This window comes from Schistocerca gregaria, unplaced genomic scaffold (assembly GCF_023897955.1).
Source record: "Schistocerca gregaria isolate iqSchGreg1 unplaced genomic scaffold, iqSchGreg1.2 ptg000286l, whole genome shotgun sequence".
Lineage (NCBI taxonomy): Eukaryota > Metazoa > Arthropoda > Insecta > Orthoptera > Acrididae > Schistocerca > Schistocerca gregaria.
Genome location: NW_026061776.1, coordinates 82,743 through 93,756, shown reverse-complemented (window position 1 = coordinate 93,756; position 11,014 = coordinate 82,743).

Here is an 11,014-nt window from a genome sequence, read left to right as displayed (position 1 = left end):
AGTTCCAATGCATTTGCTCTCTTTTCTGTATGTCTGTGTCTGTGCATGTGACGCAGAAGGCTTTCATGACCTGGTGTTGTCACTGATGGATCCAACTATGCGCATAGAGTACATCTCCGGATGTAACGTGTGGTTGGTCCATCTTAGAGGCCTATCCTAGATGTGACATATTGTGGATCCGCCTCTCAGCATCAGTCTGGATGTAACGAGTGGCAGATCCAGATTCAAACCCTAACTTGGGTCTACTCTGGGTCATGGGAGCTATCCACGACACATGCACAAACACAGACATACAGAAAACTCTGCTCAGCCTGTTTCTGCATGGGTTGCAGAAGGTGGTGGAAATAGTGCTGTCCAACTTCCGTTTAGTTTCGACTTAAATTGGGACGATCACATGGAGGAAGCTGCAGGGAGGCCGGGACAGAGACTGAGGAAATGTTGCAGGATGTCTAAAACCATGTTGGAGTTATGCTGTAGCAGATACATTCGAAGAAGGTGACTCGTTTCGGGATATGAGAATGGCACGAATACTATTCACCAGTGGCTGTAATCATTAAAAGACGTTTCTATAGCATCCAACGAAAGCATGTGGTTGAATGGTGAGACTTGATTCCAAATCGCAGGCAGCATTTCTACCAGGACTGTGGTTCGACCATTCGATGGATAACACGATGTTGTATAAAAGACAGTACGAACAGTTATAGTGGTGTTTCTTATCAGAAAAATTAGGAAGATTCCACAGTATACAGGAAATGGAAGAACAACGTGGATTTTGCTGAGAGAAGTTTCAAAATGATGGACGTTTACCCTGGACGTATTCATAACATCTGCATTCCTACCACTCCAATCGTCCCCGGATGGCCTCCTTGGCCGGAGGTGGTACACTCTGTCACACACACACGTCCATGACTCCGGCTGCGGCGGCGGAAATTTTCACTAACCTCTTTACGTCGGCGCTGGCGGTGTACATGGAAACGGGCGCATTACTTGTGAACCTCAGGACAAGAGTGCGTAGGATGTGCGAGTATTTTTAGCTTTCTCCGACATCTAGCCATGACACCTTACAGCTATGGACCAGATCGTGGTTTAAATGGGTCGTGTGTAGTGCTTCTCAATACATGGTGGACTCTTTCTTCCAGTGGTATTTGCTGTTGCCTCTATTCTATCATGTAGCAGAATCTTCCTCCCTCTTTCCGAATGTAGCGGAGAGAATCAATCTAGGAATTCTATAGTGCTTTAAAAACCCAGTCGCGACGTCAGATTCACGACTGATAGAGATCTCTGACTTCTCGCCATGTCAACTTGTCACTGTGAACTGTATCGTGGTTTGAGTGTGTCCTGTTTAGTGCATCTCAGTACATGCAGTGGACTCTGTCTTGCCATGGTACTTGTTGTCTCTACCCTGTCATCCAGTAGCCTTTCCTCCTTGTCCTTCCTCCGAATGAAGTGGAGAGAAGCAGCTTAAGGGTTATATAGTGCTTTAACAACCCAATCGCGATGTCAGATTCCCGATTGATAGCGATCTCTGACATTTAGCCATGAACAACTTATTACTACCGAACTGATCTCAGTTTAAGTATGTCGTGTCTACTTTTCAAAACCCAATCGCCTTTCTGATAGATGTATTGCACGCACTCATGTGTTCGGGTGTGTGGGTCTCTCTCCAGCTGGTGTGGTTGGGGGCTATGCTGCAGACAGCAAACGGCGCGCCTCGCTATCGCTAGTTTGTGTTATCGGTAGGATTTTTTTTCACCAGATAAGTTTAGTAGAACCATGTGCTGGTGAAGGGTGTTTGCGCTCTCGAATATTGTTGGATATAAGACCTACTATATATCTAGCACTACAGTCTGTTTCATAACTTGATTTGCATAATGTTTGTGTGTGATACTCAAACTTTGAAAATATGTCTTATTACGGAGAAGGATCGTTGTAAGGTGGAGATGAGTGTTTTAAGCGATTTATTTGGCTGCTATAAATTGTTAAATAATTAGTTTGAAAGGGTAGTGAAAATGACTTATTTCACTCCTTTTTTTGATATAGAAATTGTATCAGCTCTCCCTTTGTCTCCAGCATTAGCCAATAGGAACAATGAATTCTGAGGAGAGATGCAAACCTCCATCTGCATGTTTTGGAACTTTGGCGCACACAGACAACAAGGGAGTGGCCTCTTGAGAAAGACACAGACAACAAGCGAGTCTGGAATTTCGTGATTAGCAGAATAACTAGACTTAATACTTTGCTTGGGGGCTGCGACATCAAAGTAGGCTGATATGTGGTCCGTGGTCGGTGGTATTTAGTAACGTGATAACGTGATCTGTAATTAGGACATTGGGCGGTTTGACCTTCGTTGCGGTGACTTAACGATTGAGACGCGCACTGGAGACCCCAAACGTTAGACTAGAACCCTTCTTCTTTTCAGTGATCACAAGCCTTGTAGACTATGTGTTGCATCAATGATCTGCTTCCATCTTCTCCTATCTCTCGCTGTCTCTCTCCACACTGTGTGGATTCCTAACGCTGTGATGTCCTTCTCTATGTCATCTTTCCACCGTGTGTGAGGTAAGCCCAATGGTTTTGCTGCTTGGGTAGTGCCCTCAAACGCCTTCATAGGAATTCTGTTGGTTTCCATCCTTGGCACATGCCCAGCCCATTGGAATCTCCTGCTTTTCAGCTTCTGGACGATAGTGGGTTGCTTCATTAACTAATAAATTTCAGTGTTCTTTCGAACTCTCCATATGTCATTCTCCAACACAGGTCCCCAGATTTTTCTCACCGTTTTTCTTTAGAAATCATTCACTTTTTCTCTTTCTTTCTTGGAAATCGTCTAGCTTTTTGAACCATACAGTAGTACTGGGCAGATGACAGCGTTACATATCTTCATCGTACTGTTGACTGACAAAGCCTCACTTTTGAGTGGGCTTCTTAGACTGTACAGACATTTTGATCCTGATATTGTCCTCTCATTTATATCCAGTGTTATGACATTTTTTCTACTGAATCGCGATCGGAGGTATTTAAAATGATGGACTTTTCTGATTCTAGAATGGTGGTCAATTTAAAAGTGTGGATTAGGGTTTATGACTCGACCTATTTCCATATATTCGGTTTTTTCGTGGTTTATAGAAAGTCCCATTTTGCTGGCAGTGTGCCTGAGAGATCTGTACATGTCCTTCAGCTCTTCTTCTGTTTCACTGAGTAAAACTGTATCATATGCGTATGCCAGGAGTTTTACTACACTGTGATCGAATCGGAGACCATTATATAGCTGTAAATTACTCTCTTGAACCACTTTCCCTAATGCAAGTTGAGATGAAGGAGCATCTCGTCATCGTAAGCCTGTTTTGATCGGGAAGTTGGGGAAAATAGCTCTTCTGAACTTCACTGCTGCCTATGAGCCATCCATGTACAGTTGTATTATCGTAATGCTTTTCTGGGTTTCCTAAATTCTCTTAGTGTGTTGTAGAAGCAACTTCTGTGGATGCTGTCGTAGATGCGCTGGAAATCAATGAACAGACAGTTGATGTTTTTGTTAAATTCTCAGTATTTCTCAAAGATCTGCCTTGGAGTAAACAGTTTATCATTTGCGGAACTGTTTAGTCGAAATACAGCCCGGTACTGTTGAATAATACTTCTGTGTAAGGCTTTATTTTGTCGATAATGGTGATTGACAGAATTTTGTATGTTATGCTCAACAAACTGATTCCTCTGTTATTTCCACATTCCATTTTATTTCCTTTCTTGTTTATGGGGCAAATTATTGCAGTGTTCCAGTCTTCAGGTAGTGTTTCACTTTTACACATCATTGTGATATAGTTATAAATTTCTTTGTGTATTTTGTTTCCACCCTCTACATCTACATCTACATCTACCTCCATACTCCGCAAGCCACCTGACGGTGTGTGGCGGAGGGTACCCTGAGTACCTCTATCGGTTCTCCCTTCTATTCCAGTCTCGTATTGTACGTGGAAAGAAGGATTGTCGGTATGCTTCTGTGTGGTCTCTAATCTCTCTGATTTTATCCTCGTGGTCGCTTCGCGAGATATACGTAGGAGGGAGCAATATACTGCTTGACTCCTCGGTGAAGGTATGTTCTCGAAACTTTTACAAAAGCCCGTACCGAGCTACTGAGCGTCTCTCCTGCAGAGTCTTCCACTGGAGTTTATCTATCATCTCGGTAACGCTTTCGCGATTACTAAATGATCCTGTAACGAAGCGCGCTGCTCTCCGTTGGATCTTCTCTATCTCTTCTATCAACCCTATCTGGTGCGGATCCCACACTGCTGAGCAGTATTCAAGCAGTGGGCGAACAAGCGTACTGTAACCTACTTCCTTTGTTGTCGGATTGCATTTCCTTAGGATTCTTCCAATGAATCTTAGTCTGGCATCTGCTTTACCGACGATCAACTTTATATGATCATTCCATTTTAAATCACTCCTAATGCGTACTCCCAGGTAATTTATGGAATTAACTGCTTCCAGTTGCTGACCTGCTATTTTGTAGCTAAATGATAAGGGACCTATCTTTCTATGTATTCGCATCACATTACACTTGTCTACATTAAGATTCAATTGCCATTCCGTGCACCATGCGTCAATTCGCTGCAGATCCTCCTGCATTTCAGTACAATTTTCCATTGTTGCAACCTCTCGATACACCACAGCATCATCTGCAAAAAGCCTCAGTGAACTTCCGATATCATCCACCAGGTCATTTATGTATATTGTGAATAGCAAAGGTCCTATGACACTTCCCTGCGGCACACCTGAAATCACTCTTACTTCGGAAGACTTCTCTTCATTGAGAATGACATGCTGCGTTCTGTTGTCTAGGAACTCCTCAATCCAATCACACAACATCCCTGCTTATATCTGGTCCTTGTCTGCAACCTTGTTGTTTTTCATCTTTTGAATGGAGTGTACCACTTCCTGTTCATGTGAGGGCCAATGCAATTTAGCATTTCTGGGAAATACTCCTTCCATCTTGCTATAATATCTTCCACCTGTGTTAGAATGTTTGGATTTTTATCTTTTATGAATAGGTTTTCACTTTGATAACGTCTCTCACTCTTCTTTGTATACTGAACCAGCTTCGTTCACTTCTATAGATTCCAAGACTCCAGTTATATATTTCCTTTCCTCTGCTACAGAGCTCTTGCTGTTTCTCTTCTCACTGTGTTGAAGATCTCTCTCTTGTCCTCACTCTCAATATTATGCAGCCAGAGCCTCCTGGCTTCTTTTCTCATTTCCACTGTTCTCTGACACCTTTCGTTGCACCATTTCCGTTTCTTCATTTATTCTTCTAGTCCAATGTTTTCTCTGCCGCATCTGTTACTACTGTCTTTAGTCTTTCCAAGCCTTCCCAACACTATCTTCCTTCCCAACTCCTTGCAATGTTGTAAACTGGTTATTAATTTCGATTACGTATGTTTCTTTAACAGACAATTCCTTCAGTCTTTCTACATCGAACTTAGGTTTTGGCGTGGACTGTGGTTTGTTGATTCCAAATCATCTTGATTTTCATCTTGTACACCACTAGGAAGTGATCTGCGTTACGATCTGCTCCTCTGTGTGTTTTGACATCTCTTATGAATGGACTGCATCTTTTGTCTGCTATAACATGGTCAATCTGATTTACTGTTTTCCATCTGGACAGCATCATATACCTTTGTGAATTACTTTGTGAGGGAACATCGTGGAGCGAATTCATTCTCGTTTGTGGTGCAGTGCTTGCTATGTTTTCCTACTGTGGGGGTGATCATATCGTCTTTACCTATTTTTCCACTAAAATTTTCTAGGATACTTCTTATATTTCTTATTGGAGTTGAATCTTCAGTCGTGCATGAACGTTTATGAATGTTATATCGTTTGATTGTGATGCAAGACGTTCTTTTGTTAATGGGATAGAATTCTTTGACCATATTAACAGTCTTATTCTTGACAGCACATCCAGTACCAAATTCACTCTGTTTTTCATCTCCCCCATAAAAAAATGACACTATCATCCTCTGTGTTTGTCCCTTCTCCAAGCCACTTAATTTCCTGTACACTTACAATATCTGTCTTGTGTGTTTTATATTCATATATGAAAGTCTCTGCCGCAGCTGGTTTATTAAGACTACGAACGCTCCATGTCCCGAGTGTGAAGCGGGCCGGAGTGGCCGAGCGGTTCTAGGCGCTTTAGTCTGGAACCGCGCGACCGCTACGGTCGCAGGTTCGAATCCTGCCGCGGGCTTGTATGTGTGTGATGTCCATAGGTCAGTTAGGTTTAAGTATTTCTAAGTCCTAGGGGACTGATGACCTCAAAAGTTAAGTCCCATAGTGCTCAGAGCAACCCGAGTGTGAAGTCCCGTTTCTTATTTCCATCTCGTGAATTCCTGTTCCATATGCTACATCTGTTTCCTTTGCATCCATTGTCCGAGGCATATCGTTGATGCAAGCCAGTATGTAAAAATCAAGAGCGCTGCACAGTTTAAGCTTGATGATGGGGCTCCCATCACACAGCTTTCAAGCTTGCTGAGTAATGTTTTGGATTACCATTTCCTAAACAGACTTCCTTTCCAAGGTTACGAGCTCTGCTTGCCCTGTGGAAATGTCTTCCGCCTCTTGTGCCATTGGAGTGTCATAAAAATTATCTTCCATCATCCGTGAAGTTGACATCCTCTTTACTAGTTTTGGTCCACCGCTGGTATTTAATTTCCCCGGTACCCACCAGACGTCTGTCTGCTTGAACATCCCCCTATCCGCCACCTGGGGAGGTGCACACCCCTCATGGGAGAAGAGAACCCGTGTCATTAAAATCATTCATTTTATTTTTATTTTGTCATTTCTGTGCATTTTATTAACTCACAGTTCTAGCCAATGCATAGACTATCTGACAGAAGGACACAGCTACAGGTTATTATTTGCAGCGAATTAGCTGTGCGGTATAAAAGCAACCGTGCGTGGCTCAACCCTACGACTACTGCAGGAGAAGAGGAGGGAACAACATAATCCTTTATTATTAGTGTTCTATCATGAAGAAGACGGCTTTGATATGGTGCCCAGAAAAACTATGTGAAAGGTATTGAAATGTTTCGGCTGCCATAAACACTTTATTGAACCGATTCAAACTATCCGTGATGTCATATCTTGGCAAGTGCTATACCAGACTGGAATATCTGATAAATTCGCTGTTACTAATGTGTTCAATCAAGGGTATGTCCTCACGCCAACATTGTTTAACCTCTACCTCGCAGCTATGCGTTATGAGATATCGTCTGTAAACAACGTAGGTGTACAACTTAAATATATACACCCCTGGAAATTGAAATAAGAACACCGTGAATTCATTGTCCCAGGAAGGGGAAACTTTATTGACACATTCCTGGGGTCAGATACATCACATGATCACACTGACAGAACCACAGGCACATAGACACAGGCAACAGAGCATGCACAATGTCGGCACTAGTACAGTGTATATCCACCTTTCGCAGCAATGCAGGCTGCTATTCTGCCATGGAGACGTTCGTAGAGATGCTGGATGTAGTCCTGTGGAACGGCTTGCCATACCATTTCCACCTGGCGCCTCAGTTGGACCAGCGTTCGTACTGGACGTGCAGACCGCGTGAGACGACGCTTCATCCAGTCCCAAACATGCTCAATGGGAGACAGATCCGGAGATCTTGCTGGCCAGGGTAGTTGACTTACACCTTCTAGAGCACGTTGGGTGGCACGGGATACATGCGGACGTGCATTGTCCTGTTGGAACAGCAAGTTCCCTTGCCGGTCTAGGAATGGTAGAACGATGGGTTCGATGACGGTTTGGATGTACCGTGCACTATTCAGTGTCCCCTCGACGATCACCAGAGGTGTACGGCCAGTGTAGGAGATCGCTCCCCACACCATGATGCCGGGTGTTGGCCCTGTGTGCCTCGGTCGTATGCAGTCCTGATTGTGGCGCTCACCTGCACGGCGCCAAACACACATACGACCATCATTGGCACCAAGGCAGAATCGACTCTCATCGCTGAAGACGACACGTCTCCATTCGTCCCTCCATTCACGCCTGTCGTGACACCACTGGAGGCGGGCTGCACGATGTTGGGGCGTGAGCGGAAGACGGCCTAACGGTGTGCGGGACCGTAGCCCAGCTTCATGGAGACGGTTGCGAATGGTCCTCGCCGATACCCCAGGAGCAACAGTGTCCCTAATTTGCTGGGAAGTGGCGGTGCGGTCCCCTACGGCACTGCGTAGGATCCTACGGTCTTGGCGTGCATCCGTGCGTCGCTGCGGTCCGGTCCCAGGTCGACGGGCACGTGCACCTTCCGCCGACCACTGGTAACAACATCGATGTACTGTGGAGACCTCACGCCCCACGTGTTGAGCAATTCGGCAGTACGTCCACCCGGCCTCCCGCATGCCCACTATACGCCCTCGCTCAAAGTCCGTCAACTGCACATACGGTTCACGTCCACGCTGACGCGGCATGCTACCAGTGTTAAAGACTGCGATGGAGCTCCGTATGCCACGGCAAACTGGCTGACACTGAAGGCGGCGGTGCACAAATGCTGCGCAGCTAGCGCCATTCGACGGCCAACACCGCTGTTCCTGGTGTGTCCGCTGTGCCGTGCGTGTGATCATTGCTTGTACAGCCCTCTCGCAGTGTCCGGAGCAAGTATGGTGGGTCTGACACACCGGTGTCAATGTGTTCTTTTTTCCATTTCCAGGAGTGTATATTACAATGGTAGATCCACACAAGCATAAATTAAATGTATGTGACTTAGTACGTATTTCAAAATATAAGACTGTATTTGAGAAATTATACCTATGTCATTGGCCAACAGAGATATTTATAGTTTCCAAGGTGCAACGATCAAACACTAGTACTTACATATTAAAGTATAGCAGTGGCAGTAAGGAGTAGGCAGTTTTTACAGTGAAGAATTAAAGAGAATATATGAACCAGCCATCTTTCTCATAGAAGGCATCATAAAGCATTAGGGAAACAAGGCTCTTGTTTAATGCATTCCCTTCTTTGCACAACAGTTGGGTGAACGACAATGATTTGCTTTGTAACAAGGTTCACAAACATCAAACTATGTAATAGTGTAACATGACATGTATGATAGGAGTCTCATCAGCAGAGGTACTGGTGTCCTCAAGAAGTTATCTATGGAACTGCGCATCCCCACATCTAATTATTGCAGACCAGAAATGAAGCTTGAGAAACGACTTGTGCATGGTAGCAAGGGAATCATTCTACTGGACGAGGCCTGCAGATAACATGACAAAACCTACACTGCAAATAAAGATCTCCTAGGACATTACGGTAAACATCGAATATAGCTGACAGAGCTAAGGAGATACGTGCAAAAAGGGATATCAGCATAGTCAGTATATCACTGCATTTGTAGTACAGAAAGCAATGCAGGCAAACTTATATTTGGTTGGGTTAAAATTTCAGCTGGGTTGTAAATGCAGCTCATAGTCCACTGAAGATGGAGGAGAGTACAAAGACCACCTGTTTGAAACAAATTCATTCAATTCTGTTGTTGTTGTTGTGGTCTTCAGTCCAGAGACTAATTTGATGCAGCTCTCCATGCTACTCTATCCTGTGCAAGCTTCTTCATCTCCTAGTACCTACTGCAACGTACATCCTTCTGAATCTGTTTAGTGTACCCATCCCTTGGTCTTCCTCTACGATTTTTACCCTCCACTCTGCCCTCCAATACTAAATTGGTGATCCCTTGATGCCTCAGAATATGCCCTACCAACCGATCCCTTCTTCTAGTCAAGTTGTGCCACAAATTTCTCTTCTCTCGAATTCTATTCAATACCTCCTTATTAGTTATGTGATCTACCTATTTAATCTTGAGCATTCTTCTGTAGCACCAATTTCGAAAGCTTCTATTCTCTCCTTGTCTAAACTATTTATCGTCCACGTTTCACTTCCATACATGGCTACACTCTATACAAATACTTTCAGAAACGACTTCCTGATATTTAAATCGAAACTCGATGTTAACAAATTTCTCTTCTTCAGAAACACTTTCCTTGCCATTGCGAGTCTATATTTTATATCCTCTCTACTTCGACCATCATCAGTTATTTTGCTTCCCAAATTGCAGAATTCCTTTACTACTTTAAGTGTCTCATTTCCTTATCTAATTCCGGCAGCATCACCCGATTTAATTACGACTACATTCCATTATCCTCGTTTTGCTTTTGTTGATGTTCATCTTATATCCTCCTTTCAAGACACTATCCATTCCGTTCAACTGCTCTTCCAGTCCTTTGCTGTCTCTGACAGAATTACGATGTCATCGGCGAACCTCAAACTTTTTATTTCTTCTCCATGGACTTTAATACCTACTCCGTATTGTTCTTTTGTTTCCTTTACTGCTTGCTCAATATACAGATTGAATAACATCGGGGATAGACTACAAACCAGTCTCACTGCCTTCCCAACCACTGCTTCCCTTTCATGCCCCTCGACTCTTATAACTGCCGTCTGGTTACTATACAAAATGGAAATAGCCTTTTGCTCCCTGTATCTTACCCCTGCCACCTTCAGAATTTGAAAGAGAGTATTCCACTCAACATTGTCAAAAGCTTTCTCTAAGTCTAAAAATGCTAGAAACGTAGGTTTGCCTTTCCTTAATCTATTTTCTAAGATAAGTCGTAGGGTCAGTATTGCCTCACGTGTTCCAACATTTCTGCGGAATCCAAACTGATCTTCCCCGAGGTTGGCTTCTACCAAGTTTTCCATTTGTCTGTAAAGAATTCGTGTTAGTATTTTGCAGCTGTGGCTTATTAAACTGATAGTTCGGTAGTTTTCGCATCTGCCAACATCTGCTTCCTTTGGGATTGGAATTATTATATTCTTCTTGAAGTCTGAGGGTATTTCGCCTGTCTCATACATCTTGCTCACTAAATGGTAGAGTTTTGTTAGGCCTGGCTCTCCCAAGGCTGTCATTAGTTCTAATTGGATGTTGTCTTCTCCTGGGCCTTATTTCGACTTACATCTTCCATT